The following is a 26,277-nucleotide window of genomic DNA, read 5'->3' as shown; positions in this document are numbered from 1 at the left end:
TATACAGCTATAAGGTCCTGAGGCTGACCCATCTCAAGCGAGCAATCCGCGCGGCAGCATTGTTGCCACAAGAGCAAAATAATGCATCGACCGGGAATCGTGCCGGCATACCTTAAGATTATGAGACTTAGGCGCTGCCTACTGCACTACTGAGTCACAAACCACTCAACTACAGATGCTCGACAAGCTACCCGTGCTTTCCAAGCAGCTGTCGGCAGGGAAACTGGGATTGCCACCCAGCGACGTCGAAAAAGGGGCTAAACTCGCGAAGTCCCCCACTACACTGCCTTAAAACGACCGTTCATCACTATCGTGTGAGTAACCTTGCGTCAGCGGCGACGAGTCTTGCCCAAAGACGTAGCGTGCTTGGAGGCGCTGCCCGAATGCGTGTGGATGCACCCTCCTACCTCGTAATGCGCCTGCAGCTCCTATAGCCGTGGGCCGCTGTGGGCGGGCGGGAAGCCGACACAGCGCGGCGTTGCGAGCAGCGGCAGTGCGGTGGTGTTGTACTGTTGAGCATAGTTGCCTTCCAAGCAGTTGATCCGGGTACGATTCCCGGCCACCGCAAGTGGCGCTAATTTTTCCGTATCATTATGTGGGCTCCTGCTGTTAAATTAAGGTTTTTTTTTTTTTTTTTCGTCGTTGCACCATCCTGTAGTATGTCCCGACTTGTCCCGACTTTGCTCGGCTGACGCGAAAGCTGACGCTTGGAAATCGCCCTTATCTAAAGGACAGGCACTATAAACGGCTGTGAGAGGTGAGGTGTGGCGAGGTACCAAAACGCGATATTTTCTGCTTCTTCTTCCGAAACAAGAAAAGAAAAATCCGACGCAGTCGGTAGGACTCGAACCTACGCTCCCAGAGGGAATCGGATTTCTAGTCAGACGCCTTAACCACTCGGCCACGACTGCTTGTCCAACAGGTGCCCCTCGAATCGTGAAAAACCCAACCGGTTGCGTCTGCGCAGAATGCCGACAGGAAACGTAAAACCGTGCACTGATTACGACAGGGCTACTATCGCTACGAGACGAGCCATTATGGAAGCGTTAAAATCTTCGCCCGGACAGGGACTCGAACCCTGGACCCTTAGGTTAAAAGCCTAATGCTCTACCGACTGAGCTATCCGGGCTTTCGCTTGTTGTGGTTGGAGCGGTTTCAAGCAACGTGATTAAGTGGAAGGTGTGTGTAGGCTTCTGGCGCTACTGGCGACTGCACCGACTACTCACTGACGCTGGTAGCAGCCCAACAGCGGACCAGTGCCTCTTCTCCCTTTATTCCGGTGCTGACAGTAACTGCATCACGTGCCTGCTTTCCCCGATTGCGTTCGGTTGAAGCCAAGGAAGAAGGGCGACCAACGACAGTTCGAAGACCAAAACATGGAGCGTTGTGTGCGCAAATAGTTCCGTTCCGGTACCGGGAATCGAAGCCGGACCTGTTGAGTGAAAGCCAGGTATCCTAGCCACTAGACCACACAGGACTTGCTCTACAGCGGTGAGATTTACTCCGTCTCTTATTGTATTTTGTGCTGAATCTGGACTCAGTGCTGTTCTCTGCTTGCGATCATATCCGCGCCTACAGACCGGCATGGCGCACAGTTCAAAATTGACTGTCCATTGCTGTGTGCATCGCATTTTGTTTGTAACACGGAGGAGAAATATCAAAGTTGTTACGTCGTCATAATTGGAAGTAAACATTTTGACGCTGAGGCGTGGACTCCGTGTGGATAACGGACAACAGTTAAGTTCATTCCCTAGCAACAGCAACGCAGTCATGATGTACAGAAAATTAAATGCCCCAGGTGAGGATCGAACTCACGACCTTAAGATTATGAGACTTACGCGCTGCCTACTGCGCTACCGAGGCACGCCGGAGACGTCCTCGAAGGAAACTCGCTAAGTCTCACATTTTAGAGAAAGACAGTTTGCGCTTTCTGAAGGATCTATTGTCTTGCTACACGTACGAAACTCGGTAAGTCTCACATATTAGAGATAGACAGTTTGCGCTTTCTGAAGAATCTGTTGTCTTGCTACACGTGCTGTCCCGACTCTCTAGATTAAACTGCAGCCGCAGCTATACAGCTATAAGGTCCTGAGGCTGACCCATCTCAAGCGAGCAATCCGCGCGGCAGCATTGTTGCCACAAGAGCAAAATAATGCATCGACCGGGAATCGTGCCGGCATACCTTAAGATTATGAGACTTAGGCGCTGCCTACTGCACTACTGAGTCACAAACCACTCAACTACAGATGCTCGACAAGCTACCCGTGCTTTCCAAGCAGCTGTCGGCAGGGAAACTGGGATTGCCACCCAGCGACGTCGAAAAAGGGGCTAAACTCGCGAAGTCCCCCACTACACTGCCTTAAAACGACCGTTCATCACTATCGTGTGAGTAACCTTGCGTCAGCGGCGACGAGTCTTGCCCAAAGACGTAGCGTGCTTGGAGGCGCTGCCCGAATGCGTGTGGATGCACCCTCCTACCTCGTAATGCGCCTGCAGCTCCTATAGCCGTGGGCCGCTGTGGGCGGGCGGGAAGCCGACACAGCGCGGCGTTGCGAGCAGCGGCAGTGCGGTGGTGTTGTACTGTTGAGCATAGTTGCCTTCCAAGCAGTTGATCCGGGTACGATTCCCGGCCACCGCAAGTGGCGCTAATTTTTCCGTATCATTATGTGGGCTCCTGCTGTTAAATTAAGGTTTTTTTTTTTTTTTTTCGTCGTTGCACCATCCTGTAGTATGTCCCGACTTGTCCCGACTTTGCTCGGCTGACGCGAAAGCTGACGCTTGGAAATCGCCCTTATCTAAAGGACAGGCACTATAAACGGCTGTGAGAGGTGAGGTGTGGCGAGGTACCAAAACGCGATATTTTCTGCTTCTTCTTCCGAAACAAGAAAAGAAAAATCCGACGCAGTCGGTAGGACTCGAACCTACGCTCCCAGAGGGAATCTGATTTCTAGTCAGACGCCTTAACCACTCGGCCACGACTGCTTGTCCAACAGGTGCCCCTCGAATCGTGAAAAACCCAACCGGTTGCGTCTGCGCAGAATGCCGACAGGAAACGTAAAACCGTGCACTGATTACGACAGGGCTACTATCGCTACGAGACGAGCCATTATGGAAGCGTTAAAATCTTCGCCCGGACAGGGACTCGAACCCTGGACCGTTAGGTTAAAAGCCTAATGCTCTACCGACTGAGCTATCCGGGCTTTCGCTTGTTGTGGTTGGAGCGGTTTCAAGCAACGTGATTAAGTGGAAGGTGTGTGTAGGCTTCTGGCGCTACTGGCGACTGCACCGACTACTCACTGACGCTGGTAGCAGCCCAACAGCGGACCAGTGCCTCTTCTCCCTTTATTCCGGTGCTGACAGTAACTGCATCACGTGCCTGCTTTCCCCGATTGCGTTCGGTTGAAGCCAAGGAAGAAGGGCGACCAACGACAGTTCGAAGACCAAAACATGGAGCGTTGTGTGCGCAAATAGTTCCGTTCCGGTACCGGGAATCGAAGCCGGACCTGTTGAGTGAAAGCCAGGTATCCTAGCCACTAGACCACACAGGACTTGCTCTACAGCGGTGAGATTTACTCCGTCTCTTATTGTATTTTGTGCTGAATCTGGACTCAGTGCTGTTCTCTGCTTGCGATCATATCCGCGCCTACAGACCGGCATGGCGCACAGTTCAAAATTGACTGTCCATTGCTGTGTGCATCGCATTTTGTTTGTAACACGGAGGAGAAATATCAAAGTTGTTACGTCGTCATAATTGGAAGTAAACATTTTGACGCTGAGGCGTGGACTCCGTGTGGATAACGGACAACAGTTAAGTTCGTTCCCTAGCAACAGCAACGCAGTCATGATGTACAGAAAATTAAATGCCCCAGGTGAGGATCGAACTCACGACCTTAAGAGTATGAGACTTACGCGCTGCCTACTGCGCTACCGAGGCACGCCGGAGACGTCCTCGAAGGAAACTCGCTAAGTCTCACATTTTAGAGAAAGACAGTTTGCGCTTTCTGAAGGATCTATTGTCTTGCTACACGTACGAAACTCGGTAAGTCTCACATATTAGAGATAGACAGTTTGCGCTTTCTGAAGAATCTGTTGTCTTGCTACACGTGCTGTCCCGACTCTCTAGATTAAACTGCAGCCGCAGCTATACAGCTATAAGGTCCTGAGGCTGACCCATCTCAAGCGAGCAATCCGCGCGGCAGCATTGTTGCCACAAGAGCAAAATAATGCATCGACCGGGAATCGTGCCGGCATACCTTAAGATTATGAGACTTAGGCGCTGCCTACTGCACTACTGAGTCACAAACCACTCAACTACAGATGCTCGACAAGCTACCCGTGCTTTCCAAGCAGCTGTCGGCAGGGAAACTGGGATTGCCACCCAGCGACGTCGAAAAAGGGGCTAAACTCGCGAAGTCCCCCACTACACTGCCTTAAAACGACCGTTCATCACTATCGTGTGAGTAACCTTGCGTCAGCGGCGACGAGTCTTGCCCAAAGACGTAGCGTGCTTGGAGGCGCTGCCCGAATGCGTGTGGATGCACCCTCCTACCTCGTAATGCGCCTGCAGCTCCTATAGCCGTGGGCCGCTGTGGGCGGGCGGGAAGCCGACACAGCGCGGCGTTGCGAGCAGCGGCAGTGCGGTGGTGTTGTACTGTTGAGCATAGTTGCCTTCCAAGCAGTTGATCCGGGTACGATTCCCGGCCACCGCAAGTGGCGCTAATTTTTCCGTATCATTATGTGGGCTCCTGCTGTTAAATTAAGGTTTTTTTTTTTTCGTCGTTGCACCATCCTGTAGTATGTCCCGACTTGTCCCGACTTTGCTCGGCTGACGCGAAAGCTGACGCTTGGAAATCGCCCTTATCTAAAGGACAGGCACTATAAACGGCTGTGAGAGGTGAGGTGTGGCGAGGTACCAAAACGCGATATTTTCTGCTTCTTCTTCCAAAACAAGAAAAGAAAAATCCGACGCAGTCGGTAGGACTCGAACCTACGCTCCCAGAGGGAATCTGATTTCTAGTCAGACGCCTTAACCACTCGGCCACGACTGCTTGTCCAACAGGTGCCCCTCGAATCGTGAAAAACCCAACCGGTTGCGTCTGCGCAGAATGCCGACAGGAAACGTAAAACCGTGCACTGATTACGACAGGGCTACTATCGCTACGAGACGAGCCATTATGGAAGCGTTAAAATCTTCGCCCGGACAGGGACTCGAACCCTGGACCCTTAGGTTAAAAGCCTAATGCTCTACCGACTGAGCTATCCGGGCTTTCGCTTGTTGTGGTTGGAGCGGTTTCAAGCAACGTGATTAAGTGGAAGGTGTGTGTAGGCTTCTGGCGCTACTGGCGACTGCACCGACTACTCACTGACGCTGGTAGCAGCCCAACAGCGGACCAGTGCCTCTTCTCCCTTTATTCCGGTGCTGACAGTAACTGCATCACGTGCCTGCTTTCCCCGATTGCGTTCGGTTGAAGCCAAGGAAGAAGGGCGACCAACGACAGTTCGAAGACCAAAACATGGAGCGTTGTGTGCGCAAATAGTTCCGTTCCGGTACCGGGAATCGAAGCCGGACCTGTTGAGTGAAAGCCAGGTATCCTAGCCACTAGACCACACAGGACTTGCTCTACAGCGGTGAGATTTACTCCGTCTCTTATTGTATTTTGTGCTGAATCTGGACTCAGTGCTGTTCTCTGCTTGCGATCATATCCGCGCCTACAGACCGGCATGGCGCACAGTTCAAAATTGACTGTCCATTGCTGTGTGCATCGCATTTTGTTTGTAACACGGAGGAGAAATATCAAAGTTGTTACGTCGTCATAATTGGAAGTAAACATTTTGACGCTGAGGCGTGGACTCCGTGTGGATAACGGACAACAGTTAAGTTCGTTCCCTAGCAACAGCAACGCAGTCATGATGTACAGAAAATTAAATGCCCCAGGTGAGGATCGAACTCACGACCTTAAGAGTATGAGACTTACGCGCTGCCTACTGCGCTACCGAGGCACGCCGGAGACGTCCTCGAAGGAAACTCGCTAAGTCTCACATTTTAGAGAAAGACAGTTTGCGCTTTCTGAAGGATCTATTGTCTTGCTACACGTACGAAACTCGGTAAGTCTCACATATTAGAGATAGACAGTTTGCGCTTTCTGAAGAATCTGTTGTCTTGCTACACGTGCTGTCCCGACTCTCTAGATTAAACTGCAGCCGCAGCTATACAGCTATAAGGTCCTGAGGCTGACCCATCTCAAGCGAGCAATCCGCGCGGCAGCATTGTTGCCACAAGAGCAAAATAATGCATCGACCGGGAATCGTGCCGGCATACCTTAAGATTATGAGACTTAGGCGCTGCCTACTGCACTACTGAGTCACAAACCACTCAACTACAGATGCTCGACAAGCTACCCGTGCTTTCCAAGCAGCTGTCGGCAGGGAAACTGGGATTGCCACCCAGCGACGTCGAAAAAGGGGCTAAACTCGCGAAGTCCCCCACTACACTGCCTTAAAACGACCGTTCATCACTATCGTGTGAGTAACCTTGCGTCAGCGGCGACGAGTCTTGCCCAAAGACGTAGCGTGCTTGGAGGCGCTGCCCGAATGCGTGTGGATGCACCCTCCTACCTCGTAATGCGCCTGCAGCTCCTATAGCCGTGGGCCGCTGTGGGCGGGCGGGAAGCCGACACAGCGCGGCGTTGCGAGCAGCGGCAGTGCGGTGGTGTTGTACTGTTGAGCATAGTTGCCTTCCAAGCAGTTGATCCGGGTACGATTCCCGGCCACCGCAAGTGGCGCTAATTTTTCCGTATCATTATGTGGGCTCCTGCTGTTAAATTAAGGTTTTTTTTTTTTTTTCGTCGTTGCACCATCCTGTAGTATGTCCCGACTTGTCCCGACTTTGCTCGGCTGACGCGAAAGCTGACGCTTGGAAATCGCCCTTATCTAAAGGACAGGCACTATAAACGGCTGTGAGAGGTGAGGTGTGGCGAGGTACCAAAACGCGATATTTTCTGCTTCTTCTTCCAAAACAAGAAAAGAAAAATCCGACGCAGTCGGTATGACTCGAACCTACGCTCCCAGAGGGAATCTGATTTCTAGTCAGACGCCTTAACCACTCGGCCACGACTGCTTGTCCAACAGGTGCCCCTCGAATCGTGAAAAACCCAACCGGTTGCGTCTGCGCAGAATGCCGACAGGAAACGTAAAACCGTGCACTGATTACGACAGGGCTACTATCGCTACGAGACGAGCCATTATGGAAGCGTTAAAATCTTCGCCCGGACAGGGACTCGAACCCTGGACCCTTAGGTTAAAAGCCTAATGCTCTACCGACTGAGCTATCCGGGCTTTCGCTTGTTGTGGTTGGAGCGGTTTCAAGCAACGTGATTAAGTGGAAGGTGTGTGTAGGCTTCTGGCGCTACTGGCGACTGCACCGACTACTCACTGACGCTGGTAGCAGCCCAACAGCGGACCAGTGCCTCTTCTCCCTTTATTCCGGTGCTGACAGTAACTGCATCACGTGCCTGCTTTCCCCGATTGCGTTCGGTTGAAGCCAAGGAAGAAGGGCGACCAACGACAGTTCGAAGACCAAAACATGGAGCGTTGTGTGCGCAAATAGTTCCGTTCCGGTACCGGGAATCGAAGCCGGACCTGTTGAGTGAAAGCCAGGTATCCTAGCCACTAGACCACACAGGACTTGCTCTACAGCGGTGAGATTTACTCCGTCTCTTATTGTATTTTGTGCTGAATCTGGACTCAGTGCTGTTCTCTGCTTGCGATCATATCCGCGCCTACAGACCGGCATGGCGCACAGTTCAAAATTGACTGTCCATTGCTGTGTGCATCGCATTTTGTTTGTAACACGGAGGAGAAATATCAAAGTTGTTACGTCGTCATAATTGGAAGTAAACATTTTGACGCTGAGGCGTGGACTCCGTGTGGATAACGGACAACAGTTAAGTTCGTTCCCTAGCAACAGCAACGCAGTCATGATGTACAGAAAATTAAATGCCCCAGGTGAGGATCGAACTCACGACCTTAAGAGTATGAGACTTACGCGCTGCCTACTGCGCTACCGAGGCACGCCGGAGACGTCCTCGAAGGAAACTCGCTAAGTCTCACATTTTAGAGAAAGACAGTTTGCGCTTTCTGAAGGATCTATTGTCTTGCTACACGTACGAAACTCGGTAAGTCTCACATATTAGAGATAGACAGTTTGCGCTTTCTGAAGAATCTGTTGTCTTGCTACACGTGCTGTCCCGACTCTCTAGATTAAACTGCAGCCGCAGCTATACAGCTATAAGGTCCTGAGGCTGACCCATCTCAAGCGAGCAATCCGCGCGGCAGCATTGTTGCCACAAGAGCAAAATAATGCATCGACCGGGAATCGTGCCGGCATACCTTAAGATTATGAGACTTAGGCGCTGCCTACTGCACTACTGAGTCACAAACCACTCAACTACAGATGCTCGACAAGCTACCCGTGCTTTCCAAGCAGCTGTCGGCAGGGAAACTGGGATTGCCACCCAGCGACGTCGAAAAAGGGGCTAAACTCGCGAAGTCCCCCACTACACTGCCTTAAAACGACCGTTCATCACTATCGTGTGAGTAACCTTGCGTCAGCGGCGACGAGTCTTGCCCAAAGACGTAGCGTGCTTGGAGGCGCTGCCCGAATGCGTGTGGATGCACCCTCCTACCTCGTAATGCGCCTGCAGCTCCTATAGCCGTGGGCCGCTGTGGGCGGGCGGGAAGCCGACACAGCGCGGCGTTGCGAGCAGCGGCAGTGCGGTGGTGTTGTACTGTTGAGCATAGTTGCCTTCCAAGCAGTTGATCCGGGTACGATTCCCGGCCACCGCAAGTGGCGCTAATTTTTCCGTATCATTATGTGGGCTCCTGCTGTTAAATTAAGGTTTTTTTTTTTTTTTCGTCGTTGCACCATCCTGTAGTATGTCCCGACTTGTCCCGACTTTGCTCGGCTGACGCGAAAGCTGACGCTTGGAAATCGCCCTTATCTAAAGGACAGGCACTATAAACGGCTGTGAGAGGTGAGGTGTGGCGAGGTACCAAAACGCGATATTTGCTGCTTCTTCTTCCGAAACAAGAAAAGAAAAATCCGACGCAGTCGGTAGGACTCGAACCTACGCTCTGTGAGGGAATCGGATTTCTAGTCAGACGCCTTAACCACTCGGCCACGACTGCTTGTCCAACAGGTGCCCCTCGAATCGTGAAAAACCCAACCGGTTGCGTCTGCGCAGAATGCCGACAGGAAACGTAAAACCGTGCACTGATTACGACAGGGCTACTATCGCTACGAGACGAGCCATTATGGAAGCGTTAAAATCTTCGCCCGGACAGGGACTCGAACCCTGGACCCTTAGGTTAAAAGCATAATGCTCTACCGACTGAGCTATCCGGGCTTTCGCTTGTTGTGGTTGGAGCGGTTTCAAGCAACGTGATTAAGTGGAAGGTGTGTGTAGGCTTCTGGCGCTACTGGCGACTGCACCGACTACTCACTGACGCTGGTAGCAGCCCAACAGCGGACCAGTGCCTCTTCTCCCTTTATTCCGGTGCTGACAGTAACTGCATCACGTGCCTGCTTTCCCCGATTGCGTTCGGTTGAAGCCAAGGAAGAAGGGCGACCAACGACAGTTCGAAGACCAAAACATGGAGCGTTGTGTGCGCAAATAGTTCCGTTCCGGTACCGGGAATCGAAGCCGGACCTGTTGAGTGAAAGCCAGGTATCCTAGCCACTAGACCACACAGGACTTGCTCTACAGCGGTGAGATTTACTCCGTCTCTTATTGTATTTTGTGCTGAATCTGGACTCAGTGCTGTTCTCTGCTTGCGATCATATCCGCGCCTACAGACCGGCATGGCGCACAGTTCAAAATTGACTGTCCATTGCTGTGTGCATCGCATTTTGTTTGTAACACGGAGGAGAAATATCAAAGTTGTTACGTCGTCATAATTGGAAGTAAACATTTTGACGCTGAGGCGTGGACTCCGTGTGGATAACGGACAACAGTTAAGTTCGTTCCCTAGCAACAGCAACGCAGTCATGATGTACAGAAAATTAAATGCCCCAGGTGAGGATAGAACTCACGACCTTAAGATTATGAGACTTACGCGCTGCCTACTGCGCTACCGAGGCACGCCGGAGACGTCCTCGAAGGAAACTCGCTAAGTCTCACATTTTAGAGAAAGACAGTTTGCGCTTTCTGAAGGATCTATTGTCTTGCTACACGTACGAAACTCGGTAAGTCTCACATATTAGAGATAGACAGTTTGCGCTTTCTGAAGAATCTGTTGTCTTGCTACACGTGCTGTCCCGACTCTCTAGATTAAACTGCAGCCGCAGCTATACAGCTATAAGGTCCTGAGGCTGACCCATCTCAAGCGAGCAATCCGCGCGGCAGCATTGTTGCCACAAGAGCAAAATAATGCATCGACCGGGAATCGTGCCGGCATACCTTAAGATTATGAGACTTAGGCGCTGCCTACTGCACTACTGAGTCACAAACCACTCAACTACAGATGCTCGACAAGCTACCCGTGCTTTCCAAGCAGCTGTCGGCAGGGAAACTGGGATTGCCACCCAGCGACGTCGAAAAAGGGGCTAAACTCGCGAAGTCCCCCACTACACTGCCTTAAAACGACCGTTCATCACTATCGTGTGAGTAACCTTGCGTCAGCGGCGACGAGTCTTGCCCAAAGACGTAGCGTGCTTGGAGGCGCTGCCCGAATGCGTGTGGATGCACCCTCCTACCTCGTAATGCGCCTGCAGCTCCTATAGCCGTGGGCCGCTGTGGGCGGGCGGGAAGCCGACACAGCGCGGCGTTGCGAGCAGCGGCAGTGCGGTGGTGTTGTACTGTTGAGCATAGTTGCCTTCCAAGCAGTTGATCCGGGTACGATTCCCGGCCACCGCAAGTGGCGCTAATTTTTCCGTATCATTATGTGGGCTCCTGCTGTTAAATTAAGGTTTTTTTTTTTTTTTTCGTCGTTGCACCATCCTGTAGTATGTCCCGACTTGTCCCGACTTTGCTCGGCTGACGCGAAAGCTGACGCTTGGAAATCGCCCTTATCTAAAGGACAGGCACTATAAACGGCTGTGAGAGGTGAGGTGTGGCGAGGTACCAAAACGCGATATTTTCTGCTTCTTCTTCCAAAACAAGAAAAGAAAAATCCGACGCAGTCGGTAGGACTCGAACCTACGCTCCCAGAGGGAATCTGATTTCTAGTCAGACGCCTTAACCACTCGGCCACGACTGCTTGTCCAACAGGTGCCCCTCGAATCGTGAAAAACCCAACCGGTTGCGTCTGCGCAGAATGCCGACAGGAAACGTAAAACCGTGCACTGATTACGACAGGGCTACTATCGCTACGAGACGAGCCATTATGGAAGCGTTAAAATCTTCGCCCGGACAGGGACTCGAACCCTGGACCCTTAGGTTAAAAGCCTAATGCTCTACCGACTGAGCTATCCGGGCTTTCGCTTGTTGTGGTTGGAGCGGTTTCAAGCAACGTGATTAAGTGGAAGGTGTGTGTAGGCTTCTGGCGCTACTGGCGACTGCACCGACTACTCACTGACGCTGGTAGCAGCCCAACAGCGGACCAGTGCCTCTTCTCCCTTTATTCCGGTGCTGACAGTAACTGCATCACGTGCCTGCTTTCCCCGATTGCGTTCGGTTGAAGCCAAGGAAGAAGGGCGACCAACGACAGTTCGAAGACCAAAACATGGAGCGTTGTGTGCGCAAATAGTTCCGTTCCGGTACCGGGAATCGAAGCCGGACCTGTTGAGTGAAAGCCAGGTATCCTAGCCACTAGACCACACAGGACTTGCTCTACAGCGGTGAGATTTACTCCGTCTCTTATTGTATTTTGTGCTGAATCTGGACTCAGTGCTGTTCTCTGCTTGCGATCATATCCGCGCCTACAGACCGGCATGGCGCACAGTTCAAAATTGACTGTCCATTGCTGTGTGCATCGCATTTTGTTTGTAACACGGAGGAGAAATATCAAAGTTGTTACGTCGTCATAATTGGAAGTAAACATTTTGACGCTGAGGCGTGGACTCCGTGTGGATAACGGACAACAGTTAAGTTCGTTCCCTAGCAACAGCAACGCAGTCATGATGTACAGAAAATTAAATGCCCCAGGTGAGGATCGAACTCACGACCTTAAGATTATGAGACTTACGCGCTGCCTACTGCGCTACCGAGGCACGCCGGAGACGTCCTCGAAGGAAACTCGCTAAGTCTCACATTTTAGAGAAAGACAGTTTGCGCTTTCTGAAGGATCTATTGTCTTGCTACACGTACGAAACTCGGTAAGTCTCACATATTAGAGATAGACAGTTTGCGCTTTCTGAAGAATCTGTTGTCTTGCTACACGTGCTGTCCCGACTCTCTAGATTAAACTGCAGCCGCAGCTATACAGCTATAAGGTCCTGAGGCTGACCCATCTCAAGCGAGCAATCCGCGCGGCAGCATTGTTGCCACAAGAGCAAAATAATGCATCGACCGGGAATCGTGCCGGCATACCTTAAGATTATGAGACTTAGGCGCTGCCTACTGCACTACTGAGTCACAAACCACTCAACTACAGATGCTCGACAAGCTACCCGTGCTTTCCAAGCAGCTGTCGGCAGGGAAACTGGGATTGCCACCCAGCGACGTCGAAAAAGGGGCTAAACTCGCGAAGTCCCCCACTACACTGCCTTAAAACGACCGTTCATCACTATCGTGTGAGTAACCTTGCGTCAGCGGCGACGAGTCTTGCCCAAAGACGTAGCGTGCTTGGAGGCGCTGCCCGAATGCGTGTGGATGCACCCTCCTACCTCGTAATGCGCCTGCAGCTCCTATAGCCGTGGGCCGCTGTGGGCGGGCGGGAAGCCGACACAGCGCGGCGTTGCGAGCAGCGGCAGTGCGGTGGTGTTGTACTGTTGAGCATAGTTGCCTTCCAAGCAGTTGATCCGGGTACGATTCCCGGCCACCGCAAGTGGCGCTAATTTTTCCGTATCATTATGTGGGCTCCTGCTGTTAAATTAAGGTTTTTTTTTTTTTTCGTCGTTGCACCATCCTGTAGTATGTCCCGACTTGTCCCGACTTTGCTCGGCTGACGCGAAAGCTGACGCTTGGAAATCGCCCTTATCTAAAGGACAGGCACTATAAACGGCTGTGAGAGGTGAGGTGTGGCGAGGTACCAAAACGCGATATTTTCTGCTTCTTCTTCCGAAACAAGAAAAGAAAAATCCGACGCAGTCGGTAGGACTCGAACCTACGCTCCCAGAGGGAATCTGATTTCTAGTCAGACGCCTTAACCACTCGGCCACGACTGCTTGTCCAACAGGTGCCCCTCGAATCGTGAAAAACCCAACCGGTTGCGTCTGCGCAGAATGCCGACAGGAAACGTAAAACCGTGCACTGATTACGACAGGGCTACTATCGCTACGAGACGAGCCATTATGGAAGCGTTAAAATCTTCGCCCGGACAGGGACTCGAACCCTGGACCCTTAGGTTAAAAGCCTAATGCTCTACCGACTGAGCTATCCGGGCTTTCGCTTGTTGTGGTTGGAGCGGTTTCAAGCAACGTGATTAAGTGGAAGGTGTGTGTAGGCTTCTGGCGCTACTGGCGACTGCACCGACTACTCACTGACGCTGGTAGCAGCCCAACAGCGGACCAGTGCCTCTTCTCCCTTTATTCCGGTGCTGACAGTAACTGCATCACGTGCCTGCTTTCCCCGATTGCGTTCGGTTGAAGCCAAGGAAGAAGGGCGACCAACGACAGTTCGAAGACCAAAACATGGAGCGTTGTGTGCGCAAATAGTTCCGTTCCGGTACCGGGAATCGAAGCCGGACCTGTTGAGTGAAAGCCAGGTATCCTAGCCACTAGACCACACAGGACTTGCTCTACAGCGGTGAGATTTACTCCGTCTCTTATTGTATTTTGTGCTGAATCTGGACTCAGTGCTGTTCTCTGCTTGCGATCATATCCGCGCCTACAGACCGGCATGGCGCACAGTTCAAAATTGACTGTCCATTGCTGTGTGCATCGCATTTTGTTTGTAACACGGAGGAGAAATATCAAAGTTGTTACGTCGTCATAATTGGAAGTAAACATTTTGACGCTGAGGCGTGGACTCCGTGTGGATAACGGACAACAGTTAAGTTCGTTCCCTAGCAACAGCAACGCCCTTAATGCAGCCATGATGTACAGAAAATTAAATGCCCCAGGTGAGGATCGAACTCACGACCTTAAGATTATGAGACTTACGCGCTGCCTACTGCGCTACCGAGGCACGCCGGAGACGTCCTCGAAGGAAACTCGCTAAGTCTCACATTTTAGAGAAAGACAGTTTGCGCTTTCTGAAGGATCTATTGTCTTGCTACACGTACGAAACTCGGTAAGTCTCACATATTAGAGATAGACAGTTTGCGCTTTCTGAAGAATCTGTTGTCTTGCTACACGTGCTGTCCCGACTCTCTAGATTAAACTGCAGCCGCAGCTATACAGCTATAAGGTCCTGAGGCAGACCCATCTCAAGCGAGCAATCCGCGCGGCAGCATTGTTGCCACAAGAGCAAAATAATGCATCGACCGGGAATCGTGCCGGCATACCTTAAGATTATGAGACTTAGGCGCTGCCTACTGCACTACTGAGTCACAAACCACTCAACTACAGATGCTCGACAAGCTACCCGTGCTTTCCAAGCAGCTGTCGGCAGGGAAACTGGGATTGCCACCCAGCGACGTCGAAAAAGGGGCTAAACTCGCGAAGTCCCCCACTACACTGCCTTAAAACGACCGTTCATCACTATCGTGTGAGTAACCTTGCGTCAGCGGCGACGAGTCTTGCCCAAAGACGTAGCGTGCTTGGAGGCGCTGCCCGAATGCGTGTGGATGCACCCTCCTACCTCGTAATGCGCCTGCAGCTCCTATAGCCGTGGGCCGCTGTGGGCGGGCGGGAAGCCGACACAGCGCGGCGTTGCGAGCAGCGGCAGTGCGGTGGTGTTGTACTGTTGAGCATAGTTGCCTTCCAAGCAGTTGATCCGGGTACGATTCCCGGCCACCGCAAGTGGCGCTAATTTTTCCGTATCATTATGTGGGCTCCTGCTGTTAAATTAAGGTTTTTTTTTTTTTTTTTCGTCGTTGCACCATCCTGTAGTATGTCCCGACTTGTCCCGACTTTGCTCGGCTGACGCGAAAGCTGACGCTTGGAAATCGCCCTTATCTAAAGGACAGGCACTATAAACGGCTGTGAGAGGTGAGGTGTGGCGAGGTACCAAAACGCGATATTTTCTGCTTCTTCTTCCAAAACAAGAAAAGAAAAATCCGACGCAGTCGGTAGGACTCGAACCTACGCTCCCAGTGGGAATCTGATTTCTAGTCAGACGCCTTAACCACTCGGCCACGACTGCTTGTCCAACAGGTGCCCCTCGAATCGTGAAAAACCCAACCGGTTGCGTCTGCGCAGAATGCCGACAGGAAACGTAAAACCGTGCACTGATTACGACAGGGCTACTATCGCTACGAGACGAGCCATTATGGAAGCGTTAAAATCTTCGCCCGGACAGGGACTCGAACCCTGGACCCTTAGGTTAAAAGCCTAATGCTCTACCGACTGAGCTATCCGGGCTTTCGCTTGTTGTGGTTGGAGCGGTTTCAAGCAACGTGATTAAGTGGAAGGTGTGTGTAGGCTTCTGGCGCTACTGGCGACTGCACCGACTACTCACTGACGCTGGTAGCAGCCCAACAGCGGACCAGTGCCTCTTCTCCCTTTATTCCGGTGCTGACAGTAACTGCATCACGTGCCTGCTTTCCCCGATTGCGTTCGGTTGAAGCCAAGGAAGAAGGGCGACCAACGACAGTTCGAAGACCAAAACATGGAGCGTTGTGTGCGCAAATAGTTCCGTTCCGGTACCGGGAATCGAAGCCGGACCTGTTGAGTGAAAGCCAGGTATCCTAGCCACTAGACCACACAGGACTTGCTCTACAGCGGTGAGATTTACTCCGTCTCTTATTGTATTTTGTGCTGAATCTGGACTCAGTGCTGTTCTCTGCTTGCGATCATATCCGCGCCTACAGACCGGCATGGCGCACAGTTCAAAATTGACTGTCCATTGCTGTGTGCATCGCATTTTGTTTGTAACACGGAGGAGAAATATCAAAGTTGTTACGTCGTCATAATTGGAAGTAAACATTTTGACGCTGAGGCGTGGACTCCGTGTGGATAACGGACAACAGTTAAGTTCGTTCCCTAGCAACAGCAACGCAGTCATGATGTACAGAAAATTAAATGCCCCAGGTGAGGATCGAACTCACGACCTTAAGATTATGAGACTTACGCGCTGCCTACTGCGCTACCGAGGCACGCCGGAGACGTCCTCGAAGGAAACTCGCTAAGTCTCACATTTTAGAGAAAGACAGTTTGCGCTTTCTGAAGGATCTATTGTCTTGCTACACGTACGAAACTCGGTAAGTCTCACATATTAGAGATAGACAGTTTGCGCTTTCTGAAGAATCTGTTGTCTTGCTACACGTGCTGTCCCGACTCTCTAGATTAAACTGCAGCCGCAGCTATACAGCTATAAGGTCCTGAGGCAGACCCATCTCAAGCGAGCAATCCGCGCGGCAGCATTGTTGCCACAAGAGCAAAATAATGCATCGACCGGGAATCGTGCCGGCATACCTTAAGATTATGAGACTTAGGCGCTGCCTACTGCACTACTGAGTCACAAACCACTCAACTACAGATGCTCGACAAGCTACCCGTGCTTTCCAAGCAGCTGTCGGCAGGGAAACTGGGATTGCCACCCAGCGACGTCGAAAAAGGGGCTAAACTCGCGAAGTCCCCCACTACACTGCCTTAAAACGACCGTTCATCACTATCGTGTGAGTAACCTTGCGTCAGCGGCGACGAGTCTTGCCCAAAGACGTAGCGTGCTTGGAGGCGCTGCCCGAATGCGTGTGGATGCACCCTCCTACCTCGTAATGCGCCTGCAGCTCCTATAGCCGTGGGCCGCTGTGGGCGGGCGGGAAGCCGACACAGCGCGGCGTTGCGAGCAGCGGCAGTGCGGTGGTGTTGTACTGTTGAGCATAGTTGCCTTCCAAGCAGTTGATCCGGGTACGATTCCCGGCCACCGCAAGTGGCGCTAATTTTTCCGTATCATTATGTGGGCTCCTGCTGTTAAATTAAGGTTTTTTTTTTTTTTTTCGTCGTTGCACCATCCTGTAGTATGTCCCGACTTGTCCCGACTTTGCTCGGCTGACGCGAAAGCTGACGCTTGGAAATCGCCCTTATCTAAAGGACAGGCACTATAAACGGCTGTGAGAGGTGAGGTGTGGCGAGGTACCAAAACGCGATATTTTCTGCTTCTTCTTCCAAAACAAGAAACCTACGCTCCCAGAGGGAATCTGATTTCTAGTCAGACGCCTTAACCACTCGGCCACGACTGCTTGTCCAACAGGTGCCCCTCGAATCGTGAAAAACCCAACCGGTTGCGTCTGCGCAGAATGCCGACAGGAAACGTAAAACCGTGCACTGATTACGACAGGGCTACTATCGCTACGAGACGAGCCATTATGGAAGCGTTAAAATCTTCGCCCGGACAGGGACTCGAACCCTGGACCCTTAGGTTAAAAGCCTAATGCTCTACCGACTGAGCTATCCGGGCTTTCGCTTGTTGTGGTTGGAGCGGTTTCAAGCAACGTGATTAAGTGGCAGGTGTGTGTAGGCTTCTGGCGCTACTGGCGACTGCACCGACTACTCACTGACGCTGGTAGCAGCCCAACAGCGGACCAGTGCCTCTTCTCCCTTTATTCCGGTGCTGACAGTAACTGCATCACGTGCCTGCTTTCCCCGATTGCGTTCGGTTGAAGCCAAGGAAGAAGGGCGACCAACGACAGTTCGAAGACCAAAACATGGAGCGTTGTGTGCGCAAATAGTTCCGTTCCGGTACCGGGAATCGAAGCCGGACCTGTTGAGTGAAAGCCAGGTATCCTAGCCACTAGACCACACAGGACTTGCTCTACAGCGGTGAGATTTACTCCGTCTCTTATTGTATTTTGTGCTGAATCTGGACTCAGTGCTGTTCTCTGCTTGCGATCATATCCGCGCCTACAGACCGGCATGGCGCACAGTTCAAAATTGACTGTCCATTGCTGTGTGCATCGCATTTTGTTTGTAACACGGAGGAGAAATATCAAAGTTGTTACGTCGTCATAATTGGAAGTAAACATTTTGACGCTGAGGCGTGGACTCCGTGTGGATAACGGACAACAGTTAAGTTCGTTCCCTAGCAACAGCAACGCAGTCATGATGTACAGAAAATTAAATGCCCCAGGTGAGGATCGAACTCACGACCTTAAGATTATGAGACTTACGCGCTGCCTACTGCGCTACCGAGGCACGCCGGAGACGTCCTCGAAGGAAACTCGCTAAGTCTCACATTTTAGAGAAAGACAGTTTGCGCTTTCTGAAGGATCTATTGTCTTGCTACACGTACGAAACTCGGTAAGTCTCACATATTAGAGATAGACAGTTTGCGCTTTCTGAAGAATCTGTTGTCTTGCTACACGTGCTGTCCCGACTCTCTAGATTAAACTGCAGCCGCAGCTATACAGCTATAAGGTCCTGAGGCTGACCCATCTCAAGCGAGCAATCCGCGCGGCAGCATTGTTGCCACAAGAGCAAAATAATGCATCGACCGGGAATCGTGCCGGCATACCTTAAGATTATGAGACTTAGGCGCTGCCTACTGCACTACTGAGTCACAAACCACTCAACTACAGATGCTCGACAAGCTACCCGTGCTTTCCAAGCAGCTGTCGGCAGGGAAACTGGGATTGCCACCCAGCGACGTCGAAAAAGGGGCTAAACTCGCGAAGTCCCCCACTACACTGCCTTAAAACGACCGTTCATCACTATCGTGTGAGTAACCTTGCGTCAGCGGCGACGAGTCTTGCCCAAAGACGTAGCGTGCTTGGAGGCGCTGCCCGAATGCGTGTGGATGCACCCTCCTACCTCGTAATGCGCCTGCAGCTCCTATAGCCGTGGGCCGCTGTGGGCGGGCGGGAAGCCGACACAGCGCGGCGTTGCGAGCAGCGGCAGTGCGGTGGTGTTGTACTGTTGAGCATAGTTGCCTTCCAAGCAGTTGATCCGGGTACGATTCCCGGCCACCGCAAGTGGCGCTAATTTTTCCGTATCATTATGTGGGCTCCTGCTGTTAAATTAAGGTTTTTTTTTTTTTTTCGTCGTTGCACCATCCTGTAGTATGTCCCGACTTGTCCCGACTTTGCTCGGCTGACGCGAAAGCTGACGCTTGGAAATCGCCCTTATCTAAAGGACAGGCACTATAAACGGCTGTGAGAGGTGAGGTGTGGCGAGGTACCAAAACGCGATATTTTCTGCTTCTTCTTCCGAAACAAGAAAAGAAAAATCCGACGCAGTCGGTAGGACTCGAACCTACGCTCCCAGAGGGAATCTGATTTCTAGTCAGACGCCTTAACCACTCGGCCACGACTGCTTGTCCAACAGGTGCCCCTCGAATCGTGAAAAACCCAACCGGTTGCGTCTGCGCAGAATGCCGACAGGAAACGTAAAACCGTGCACTGATTACGACAGGGCTACTATCGCTACGAGACGAGCCATTATGGAAGCGTTAAAATCTTCGCCCGGACAGGGACTCGAACCCTGGACCCTTAGGTTAAAAGCCTAATGCTCTACCGACTGAGCTATCCGGGCTTTCGCTTGTTGTGGTTGGAGCGGTTTCAAGCAACGTGATTAAGTGGAAGGTGTGTGTAGGCTTCTGGCGCTACTGGCGACTGCACCGACTACTCACTGACGCTGGTAGCAGCCCAACAGCGGACCAGTGCCTCTTCTCCCTTTATTCCGGTGCTGACAGTAACTGCATCACGTGCCTGCTTTCCCCGATTGCGTTCGGTTGAAGCCAAGGAAGAAGGGCGACCAACGACAGTTCGAAGACCAAAACATGGAGCGTTGTGTGCGCAAATAGTTCCGTTCCGGTACCGGGAATCGAAGCCGGACCTGTTGAGTGAAAGCCAGGTATCCTAGCCACTAGACCACACAGGACTTGCTCTACAGCGGTGAGATTTACTCCGTCTCTTATTGTATTTTGTGCTGAATCTGGACTCAGTGCTGTTCTCTGCTTGCGATCATATCCGCGCCTACAGACCGGCATGGCGCACAGTTCAAAATTGACTGTCCATTGCTGTGTGCATCGCATTTTGTTTGTAACACGGAGGAGAAATATCAAAGTTGTTACGTCGTCATAATTGGAAGTAAACATTTTGACGCTGAGGCGTGGACTCCGTGTGGATAACGGACAACAGTTAAGTTCGTTCCCTAGCAACAGCAACGCAGTCATGATGTACAGAAAATTAAATGCCCCAGGTGAGGATCGAACTCACGACCTTAAGATTATGAGACTTACGCGCTGCCTACTGCGCTACCGAGGCACGCCGGAGACGTCCTCGAAGGAAACTCGCTAAGTCTCACATTTTAGAGAAAGACAGTTTGCGCTTTCTGAAGGATCTATTGTCTTGCTACACGTACGAAACTCGGTAAGTCTCACATATTAGAGATAGACAGTTTGCGCTTTCTGAAGAATCTGTTGTCTTGCTACACGTGCTGTCCCGACTCTCTAGATTAAACTGCAGCCGCAGCTATACAGCTATAAGGTCCTGAGGCTGACCCATCTCAAGCGAGCAATCCGCGCGGCAGCATTGTTGCCACAAGAGCAAAATAATGCATCGACCGGGAATCGTGCCGGCATACCTTAAGATTATGAGACTTAGGCGCTGCCTACTGCACTACTGAGTCACAAACCACTCAACTACAGATGCTCGACAAGCTACCCGTGCTTTCCAAGCAGCTGTCGGCAGGGAAACTGGGATTGCCACCCAGCGACGTCGAAAAAGGGGCTAAACTCGCGAAGTCCCCCACTACACTGCCTTAAAACGACCGTTCATCACTATCGTGTGAGTAACCTTGCGTCAGCGGCGACGAGTCTTGCCCAAAGACGTAGCGTGCTTGGAGGCGCTGCCCGAATGCGTGTGGATGCACCCTCCTACCTCGTAATGCGCCTGCAGCTCCTATAGCCGTGGGCCGCTGTGGGCGGGCGGGAAGCCGACACAGCGCGGCGTTGCGAGCAGCGGCAGTGCGGTGGTGTTGTACTGTTGAGCATAGTTGCCTTCCAAGCAGTTGATCCGGGTACGATTCCCGGCCACCGCAAGTGGCGCTAATTTTTCCGTATCATTATGTGGGCTCCTGCTGTTAAATTAAGGTTTTTTTTTTTTTTTTTTCGTCGTTGCACCATCCTGTAGTATGTCCCGACTTGTCCCGACTTTGCTCGGCTGACGCGAAAGCTGACGCTTGGAAATCGCCCTTATCTAAAGGACAGGCACTATAAACGGCTGTGAGAGGTGAGGTGTGGCGAGGTACCAAAACGCGATATTTTCTGCTTCTTCTTCCGAAACAAGAAAAGAAAAATCCGACGCAGTCGGTAGGACTCGAACCTACGCTCCCAGAGGGAATCTGATTTCTAGTCAGACGCCTTAACCACTCGGCCACGACTGCTTGACCAACAGGTGCCCCTCGAATCGTGAAAAACCCAACCAGTTGCGTCTGCGCAGAATGCCGACAGGAAACGTAAAACCGTGCACTGATTACGACAGGGCTACTATCGCTACGAGACGAGCCATTATGGAAGCGTTAAAATCTTCGCCCGGACAGGGACTCGAACCCTGGACCCTTAGGTTAAAAGCCTAATGCTCTACCGACTGAGCTATCCGGGCTTTCGCTTGTTGTGGTTGGAGCGGTTTCAAGCAACGTGATTAAGTGGCAGGTGTGTGTAGGCTTCTGGCGCTACTGGCGACTGCACCGACTACTCACTGACGCTGGTAGCAGCCCAACAGCGGACCAGTGCCTCTTCTCCCTTTATTCCGGTGCTGACAGTAACTGCATCACGTGCCTGCTTTCCCCGATTGCGTTCGGTTGAAGCCAAGGAAGAAGGGCGACCAACGACAGTTCGAAGACCAAAACATGGAGCGTTGTGTGCGCAAATAGTTCCGTTCCGGTACCGGGAATCGAAGCCGGACCTGTTGAGTGAAAGCCAGGTATCCTAGCCACTAGACCACACAGGACTTGCTCTACAGCGGTGAGATTTACTCCGTCTCTTATTGTATTTTGTGCTGAATCTGGACTCAGTGCTGTTCTCTGCTTGCGATCATATCCGCGCCTACAGACCGGCATGGCGCACAGTTCAAAATTGACTGTCCATTGCTGTGTGCATCGCATTTTGTTTGTAACACGGAGGAGAAATATCAAAGTTGTTACGTCGTCATAATTGGAAGTAAACATTTTGACGCTGAGGCGTGGACTCCGTGTGGATAACGGACAACAGTTAAGTTCGTTCCCTAGCAACAGCAACGCCCTTAATGCAGCCATAATGTACAGAAAATTAAATGCCCCAGGTGAGGATCGAACTCACGACCTTAAGATTATGAGACTTACGCGCTGCCTACTGCGCTACCGAGGCACGCCGGAGACGTCCTCGAAGGAAACTCGCTAAGTCTCACATTTTAGAGAAAGACAGTTTGCGCTTTCTGAAGGATCTATTGTCTTGCTACACGTACGAAACTCGGTAAGTCTCACATATTAGAGATAGACAGTTTGCGCTTTCTGAAGAATCTGTTGTCTTGCTACACGTGCTGTCCCGACTCTCTAGATTAAACTGCAGCCGCAGCTATACAGCTATAAGGTCCTGAGGCAGACCCATCTCAAGCGAGCAATCCGCGCGGCAGCATTGTTGCCACAAGAGCAAAATAATGCATCGACCGGGAATCGTGCCGGCATACCTTAAGATTATGAGACTTAGGCGCTGCCTACTGCACTACTGAGTCACAAACCACTCAACTACAGATGCTCGACAAGCTACCCGTGCTTTCCAAGCAGCTGTCGGCAGGGAAACTGGGATTGCCACCCAGCGACGTCGAAAAAGGGGCTAAACTCGCGAAGTCCCCCACTACACTGCCTTAAAACGACCGTTCATCACTATCGCGTGAGTAACCTTGCGTCAGCGGCGACGAGTCTTGCCCAAAGACGTAGCGTGCTTGGAGGCGCTGCCCGAATGCGTGTGGATGCACCCTCCTACCTCGTAATGCGCCTGCAGCTCCTATAGCCGTGGGCCGCTGTGGGCGGGCGGGAAGCCGACACAGCGCGGCGTTGCGAGCAGCGGCAGTGCGGTGGTGTTGTACTGTTGAGCATAGTTGCCTTCCAAGCAGTTGATCCGGGTACGATTCCCGGCCACCGCAAGTGGCGCTAATTTTTCCGTATCATTATGTGGGCTCCTGCTGTTAAATTAAGGTTTTTTTTTTTTTTTTTTCGTCGTTGCACCATCCTGTAGTATGTCCCGACTTGTCCCGACTTTGCTCGGCTGACGCGAAAGCTGACGCTTGGAAATCGCCCTTATCTAAAGGACAGGCACTATAAACGGCTGTGAGAGGTGAGGTGTGGCGAGGTACCAAAACGCGATATTTTCTGCTTCTTCTTCCAAAACAAGAAAAGAAAAATCCGACGCAGTCGGTAGGACTCGAACCTACGCTCCCAGAGGGAATCTGATTTCTAGTCAGACGCCTTAACCACTCGGCCACGACTGCTTGTCCAACAAGTGCCCCTCGAATCGTGAAAAACCCAACCGGTTGCGTCTGCGCAGAATGCCGACAGGAAACGTAAAACCGTGCACTGATTACGACAGGGCTACTATCGCTACGAGACGAGCCATTATGGAAGCGTTAAAATCTTCGGCCGGACAGGGACTCGAACCCTGGACCCTTAGGTTAAAAGCCTAATGCTCTACCGACTGAGCTATCCGGGCTTTCGCTTGTTGTGGTTGGAGCGGTTTCAAGCAACGTGATTAAGTGGCAGGTGTGTGTAGGCTTCTGGCGCTACTGGCGACTGCACCGACTACTCACTGACGCTGGTAGCAGCCCAACAGCGGACCAGTGCCTCTTCTCCCTTTATTCCGGTGCTGACAGTAACTGCATCACGTGCCTGCTTTCCCCGATTGCGTTCGGTTGAAGCCAAGGAAGAAGGGCGACCAACGACAGTTCGAAGACCAAAACATGGAGCGTTGTGTGCGCAAATAGTTCCGTTCCGGTACCGGGAATCGAAGCCGGACCTGTTGAGTGAAAGCCAGGTATCCTAGCCACTAGACCACACAGGACTTGCTCTACAGCGGTGAGATTTACTCCGTCTCTTATTGTATTTTGTGCTGAATCTGGACTCAGTGCTGTTCTCTGCTTGCGATCATATCCGCGCCTACAGACCGGCATGGCGCACAGTTCAAAATTGACTGTCCATTGCTGTGTGCATCGCATTTTGTTTGTAACACGGAGGAGAAATATCAAAGTTGTTACGTCGTCATAATTGGAAGTAAACATTTTGACGCTGAGGCGTGGACTCCGTGTGGATAACGGACAACAGTTAAGTTCGTTCCCTAGCAACAGCAACGCCCTTAATGCAGCCATGATGTACAGAAAATTAAATGCCCCAGGTGAGGATCGAACTCACGACCTTAAGATTATGAGACTTACGCGCTGCCTACTGCGCTACCGAGGCACGCCGGAGACGTCCTCGAAGGAAACTCGCTAAGTCTCACATTTTAGAGAAAGACAGTTTGCGCTTTCTGAAGGATCTATTGTCTTGCTACACGTACGAAACTCGGTAAGTCTCACATATTAGAGATAGACAGTTTGCGCTTTCTGAAGAATCTGTTGTCTTGCTACACGTGCTGTCCCGACTCTCTAGATTAAACTGCAGCCGCAGCTATACAGCTATAAGGTCCTGAGGCAGACCCATCTCAAGCGAGCAATCCGCGCGGCAGCATTGTTGCCACAAGAGCAAAATAATGCATCGACCGGGAATCGTGCCGGCATACCTTAAGATTATGAGACTTAGGCGCTGCCTACTGCACTACTGAGTCACAAACCACTCAACTACAGATGCTCGACAAGCTACCCGTGCTTTCCAAGCAGCTGTCGGCAGGGAAACTGGGATTGCCACCCAGCGACGTCGAAAAAGGGGCTAAACTCGCGAAGTCCCCCACTACACTGCCTTAAAACGACCGTTCATCACTATCGTGTGAGTAACCTTGCGTCAGCGGCGACGAGTCTTGCCCAAAGACGTAGCGTGCTTGGAGGCGCTGCCCGAATGCGTGTGGATGCACCCTCCTACCTCGTAATGCGCCTGCAGCTCCTATAGCCGTGGGCCGCTGTGGGCGGGCGGGAAGCCGACACAGCGCGGCGTTGCGAGCAGCGGCAGTGCGGTGGTGTTGTACTGTTGAGCATAGTTGCCTTCCAAGCAGTTGATCCGGGTACGATTCCCGGCCACCGCAAGTGGCGCTAATTTTTCCGTATCATTATGTGGGCTCCTGCTGTTAAATTAAGGTTTTTTTTTTTTTTTTTTCGTCGTTGCACCATCCTGTAGTATGTCCCGACTTGTCCCGACTTTGCTCGGCTGACGCGAAAGCTGACGCTTGGAAATCGCCCTTATCTAAAGGACAGGCACTATAAACGGCTGTGAGAAGTGAGGTGTGGCGAGGTACCAAAACGCGATATTTTCTGCTTCTTCTTCCAAAACAAGAAAAGAAAAATCCGACGCAGTCGGTAGGACTCGAACCTACGCTCCCAGAGGGAATCTGATTTCTAGTCAGACGCCCTAACCACTCGGCCACGACTGCTTGTCCAACAGGTGCCCCTCGAATCGTGAAAAACCCAACCGGTTGCGTCTGCGCAGAATGCCGACAGGAAACGTAAAACCGTGCACTGATTACGACAGGGCTACTATCGCTACGAGACGAGCCATTATGGAAGCGTTAAAATCTTCGCCCGGACAGGGACTCGAACCCTGGACCCTTAGGTTAAAAGCCTAATGCTCTACCGACTGAGCTATCCGGGCTTTCGCTTGTTGTGGTTGGAGCGGTTTCAAGCAACGTGATTAAGTGGAAGGTGTGTGTAGGCTTCTGGCGCTACTGGCGACTGCACCGACTACTCACTGACGCTGGTAGCAGCCCAACAGCGGACCAGTGCCTCTTCTCCCTTTATTCCGGTGCTGACAGTAACTGCATCACGTGCCTGCTTTCCCCGATTGCGTTCGGTTGAAGCCAAGGAAGAAGGGCGACCAACGACAGTTCGAAGACCAAAACATGGAGCGTTGTGTGCGCAAATAGTTCCGTTCCGGTACCGGGAATCGAAGCCGGACCTGTTGAGTGA

At 51.8% G+C, this 26,277-nt stretch overlaps 37 non-coding genes across 37 annotated transcripts; all 37 read right to left on the bottom strand.

Moving 5' to 3' along the window:
* Window positions 1-829: 829 nt before the first annotated feature.
* On the bottom strand, window positions 830-911 carry Trnas-aga (transfer RNA serine (anticodon AGA)). Its single transcript has one exon. It is a non-coding gene; the product is annotated as a tRNA-Ser (tRNA).
* A 145-nt stretch (window positions 912-1,056) lies between these two features.
* Trnak-uuu (transfer RNA lysine (anticodon UUU)) lies at window positions 1,057-1,129 on the bottom strand. The gene has a single exon. It is a non-coding gene; the product is annotated as a tRNA-Lys (tRNA).
* Window positions 1,130-1,790: 661 nt separating this feature from the next.
* Trnam-cau (transfer RNA methionine (anticodon CAU)) lies at window positions 1,791-1,863 on the bottom strand. Its single transcript has one exon. It is a non-coding gene; the product is annotated as a tRNA-Met (tRNA).
* A 1,037-nt stretch (window positions 1,864-2,900) lies between these two features.
* Trnas-aga (transfer RNA serine (anticodon AGA)) lies at window positions 2,901-2,982 on the bottom strand. The gene has a single exon. It is a non-coding gene; the product is annotated as a tRNA-Ser (tRNA).
* Window positions 2,983-3,127: 145 nt separating this feature from the next.
* Window positions 3,128-3,200, bottom strand: Trnak-uuu (transfer RNA lysine (anticodon UUU)). The gene has a single exon. It is a non-coding gene; the product is annotated as a tRNA-Lys (tRNA).
* Window positions 3,201-3,861: 661 nt separating this feature from the next.
* Trnam-cau (transfer RNA methionine (anticodon CAU)) lies at window positions 3,862-3,934 on the bottom strand. The gene has a single exon. It is a non-coding gene; the product is annotated as a tRNA-Met (tRNA).
* Window positions 3,935-4,966: 1,032 nt separating this feature from the next.
* On the bottom strand, window positions 4,967-5,048 carry Trnas-aga (transfer RNA serine (anticodon AGA)). Its single transcript has one exon. It is a non-coding gene; the product is annotated as a tRNA-Ser (tRNA).
* Window positions 5,049-5,193: 145 nt separating this feature from the next.
* Trnak-uuu (transfer RNA lysine (anticodon UUU)) lies at window positions 5,194-5,266 on the bottom strand. Its single transcript has one exon. It is a non-coding gene; the product is annotated as a tRNA-Lys (tRNA).
* A 661-nt stretch (window positions 5,267-5,927) lies between these two features.
* Trnam-cau (transfer RNA methionine (anticodon CAU)) lies at window positions 5,928-6,000 on the bottom strand. The gene has a single exon. It is a non-coding gene; the product is annotated as a tRNA-Met (tRNA).
* Window positions 6,001-7,035: 1,035 nt separating this feature from the next.
* On the bottom strand, window positions 7,036-7,117 carry Trnas-aga (transfer RNA serine (anticodon AGA)). The gene has a single exon. It is a non-coding gene; the product is annotated as a tRNA-Ser (tRNA).
* Window positions 7,118-7,262: 145 nt separating this feature from the next.
* On the bottom strand, window positions 7,263-7,335 carry Trnak-uuu (transfer RNA lysine (anticodon UUU)). The gene has a single exon. It is a non-coding gene; the product is annotated as a tRNA-Lys (tRNA).
* Window positions 7,336-7,996: 661 nt separating this feature from the next.
* Window positions 7,997-8,069, bottom strand: Trnam-cau (transfer RNA methionine (anticodon CAU)). Its single transcript has one exon. It is a non-coding gene; the product is annotated as a tRNA-Met (tRNA).
* A 1,035-nt stretch (window positions 8,070-9,104) lies between these two features.
* Window positions 9,105-9,186, bottom strand: Trnas-aga (transfer RNA serine (anticodon AGA)). The gene has a single exon. It is a non-coding gene; the product is annotated as a tRNA-Ser (tRNA).
* A 145-nt stretch (window positions 9,187-9,331) lies between these two features.
* On the bottom strand, window positions 9,332-9,404 carry Trnak-uuu (transfer RNA lysine (anticodon UUU)). The gene has a single exon. It is a non-coding gene; the product is annotated as a tRNA-Lys (tRNA).
* Window positions 9,405-10,065: 661 nt separating this feature from the next.
* On the bottom strand, window positions 10,066-10,138 carry Trnam-cau (transfer RNA methionine (anticodon CAU)). The gene has a single exon. It is a non-coding gene; the product is annotated as a tRNA-Met (tRNA).
* Window positions 10,139-11,174: 1,036 nt separating this feature from the next.
* On the bottom strand, window positions 11,175-11,256 carry Trnas-aga (transfer RNA serine (anticodon AGA)). The gene has a single exon. It is a non-coding gene; the product is annotated as a tRNA-Ser (tRNA).
* Window positions 11,257-11,401: 145 nt separating this feature from the next.
* Trnak-uuu (transfer RNA lysine (anticodon UUU)) lies at window positions 11,402-11,474 on the bottom strand. Its single transcript has one exon. It is a non-coding gene; the product is annotated as a tRNA-Lys (tRNA).
* A 661-nt stretch (window positions 11,475-12,135) lies between these two features.
* Window positions 12,136-12,208, bottom strand: Trnam-cau (transfer RNA methionine (anticodon CAU)). Its single transcript has one exon. It is a non-coding gene; the product is annotated as a tRNA-Met (tRNA).
* Window positions 12,209-13,242: 1,034 nt separating this feature from the next.
* Trnas-aga (transfer RNA serine (anticodon AGA)) lies at window positions 13,243-13,324 on the bottom strand. Its single transcript has one exon. It is a non-coding gene; the product is annotated as a tRNA-Ser (tRNA).
* A 145-nt stretch (window positions 13,325-13,469) lies between these two features.
* Trnak-uuu (transfer RNA lysine (anticodon UUU)) lies at window positions 13,470-13,542 on the bottom strand. Its single transcript has one exon. It is a non-coding gene; the product is annotated as a tRNA-Lys (tRNA).
* A 670-nt stretch (window positions 13,543-14,212) lies between these two features.
* Window positions 14,213-14,285, bottom strand: Trnam-cau (transfer RNA methionine (anticodon CAU)). Its single transcript has one exon. It is a non-coding gene; the product is annotated as a tRNA-Met (tRNA).
* Window positions 14,286-15,322: 1,037 nt separating this feature from the next.
* Trnas-aga (transfer RNA serine (anticodon AGA)) lies at window positions 15,323-15,404 on the bottom strand. Its single transcript has one exon. It is a non-coding gene; the product is annotated as a tRNA-Ser (tRNA).
* Window positions 15,405-15,549: 145 nt separating this feature from the next.
* Window positions 15,550-15,622, bottom strand: Trnak-uuu (transfer RNA lysine (anticodon UUU)). Its single transcript has one exon. It is a non-coding gene; the product is annotated as a tRNA-Lys (tRNA).
* A 661-nt stretch (window positions 15,623-16,283) lies between these two features.
* Window positions 16,284-16,356, bottom strand: Trnam-cau (transfer RNA methionine (anticodon CAU)). The gene has a single exon. It is a non-coding gene; the product is annotated as a tRNA-Met (tRNA).
* A 1,231-nt stretch (window positions 16,357-17,587) lies between these two features.
* Window positions 17,588-17,660, bottom strand: Trnak-uuu (transfer RNA lysine (anticodon UUU)). The gene has a single exon. It is a non-coding gene; the product is annotated as a tRNA-Lys (tRNA).
* A 661-nt stretch (window positions 17,661-18,321) lies between these two features.
* Trnam-cau (transfer RNA methionine (anticodon CAU)) lies at window positions 18,322-18,394 on the bottom strand. Its single transcript has one exon. It is a non-coding gene; the product is annotated as a tRNA-Met (tRNA).
* A 1,035-nt stretch (window positions 18,395-19,429) lies between these two features.
* Window positions 19,430-19,511, bottom strand: Trnas-aga (transfer RNA serine (anticodon AGA)). The gene has a single exon. It is a non-coding gene; the product is annotated as a tRNA-Ser (tRNA).
* A 145-nt stretch (window positions 19,512-19,656) lies between these two features.
* On the bottom strand, window positions 19,657-19,729 carry Trnak-uuu (transfer RNA lysine (anticodon UUU)). The gene has a single exon. It is a non-coding gene; the product is annotated as a tRNA-Lys (tRNA).
* Window positions 19,730-20,390: 661 nt separating this feature from the next.
* Trnam-cau (transfer RNA methionine (anticodon CAU)) lies at window positions 20,391-20,463 on the bottom strand. Its single transcript has one exon. It is a non-coding gene; the product is annotated as a tRNA-Met (tRNA).
* Window positions 20,464-21,501: 1,038 nt separating this feature from the next.
* Window positions 21,502-21,583, bottom strand: Trnas-aga (transfer RNA serine (anticodon AGA)). The gene has a single exon. It is a non-coding gene; the product is annotated as a tRNA-Ser (tRNA).
* A 145-nt stretch (window positions 21,584-21,728) lies between these two features.
* On the bottom strand, window positions 21,729-21,801 carry Trnak-uuu (transfer RNA lysine (anticodon UUU)). Its single transcript has one exon. It is a non-coding gene; the product is annotated as a tRNA-Lys (tRNA).
* Window positions 21,802-22,471: 670 nt separating this feature from the next.
* Window positions 22,472-22,544, bottom strand: Trnam-cau (transfer RNA methionine (anticodon CAU)). The gene has a single exon. It is a non-coding gene; the product is annotated as a tRNA-Met (tRNA).
* A 1,038-nt stretch (window positions 22,545-23,582) lies between these two features.
* Window positions 23,583-23,664, bottom strand: Trnas-aga (transfer RNA serine (anticodon AGA)). The gene has a single exon. It is a non-coding gene; the product is annotated as a tRNA-Ser (tRNA).
* Window positions 23,665-23,809: 145 nt separating this feature from the next.
* Window positions 23,810-23,882, bottom strand: Trnak-uuu (transfer RNA lysine (anticodon UUU)). Its single transcript has one exon. It is a non-coding gene; the product is annotated as a tRNA-Lys (tRNA).
* A 670-nt stretch (window positions 23,883-24,552) lies between these two features.
* Window positions 24,553-24,625, bottom strand: Trnam-cau (transfer RNA methionine (anticodon CAU)). The gene has a single exon. It is a non-coding gene; the product is annotated as a tRNA-Met (tRNA).
* A 1,038-nt stretch (window positions 24,626-25,663) lies between these two features.
* Trnas-aga (transfer RNA serine (anticodon AGA)) lies at window positions 25,664-25,745 on the bottom strand. Its single transcript has one exon. It is a non-coding gene; the product is annotated as a tRNA-Ser (tRNA).
* Window positions 25,746-25,890: 145 nt separating this feature from the next.
* Trnak-uuu (transfer RNA lysine (anticodon UUU)) lies at window positions 25,891-25,963 on the bottom strand. Its single transcript has one exon. It is a non-coding gene; the product is annotated as a tRNA-Lys (tRNA).
* Between the last annotated feature and the right edge of the window lie 314 nt (window positions 25,964-26,277).

Source organism: Schistocerca gregaria, unplaced genomic scaffold (assembly GCF_023897955.1).
Source record: "Schistocerca gregaria isolate iqSchGreg1 unplaced genomic scaffold, iqSchGreg1.2 ptg000359l, whole genome shotgun sequence".
NCBI classification, from domain to species: domain Eukaryota; kingdom Metazoa; phylum Arthropoda; class Insecta; order Orthoptera; family Acrididae; genus Schistocerca; species Schistocerca gregaria.
This window is presented reverse-complemented; position numbering and strand designations above follow the sequence as displayed.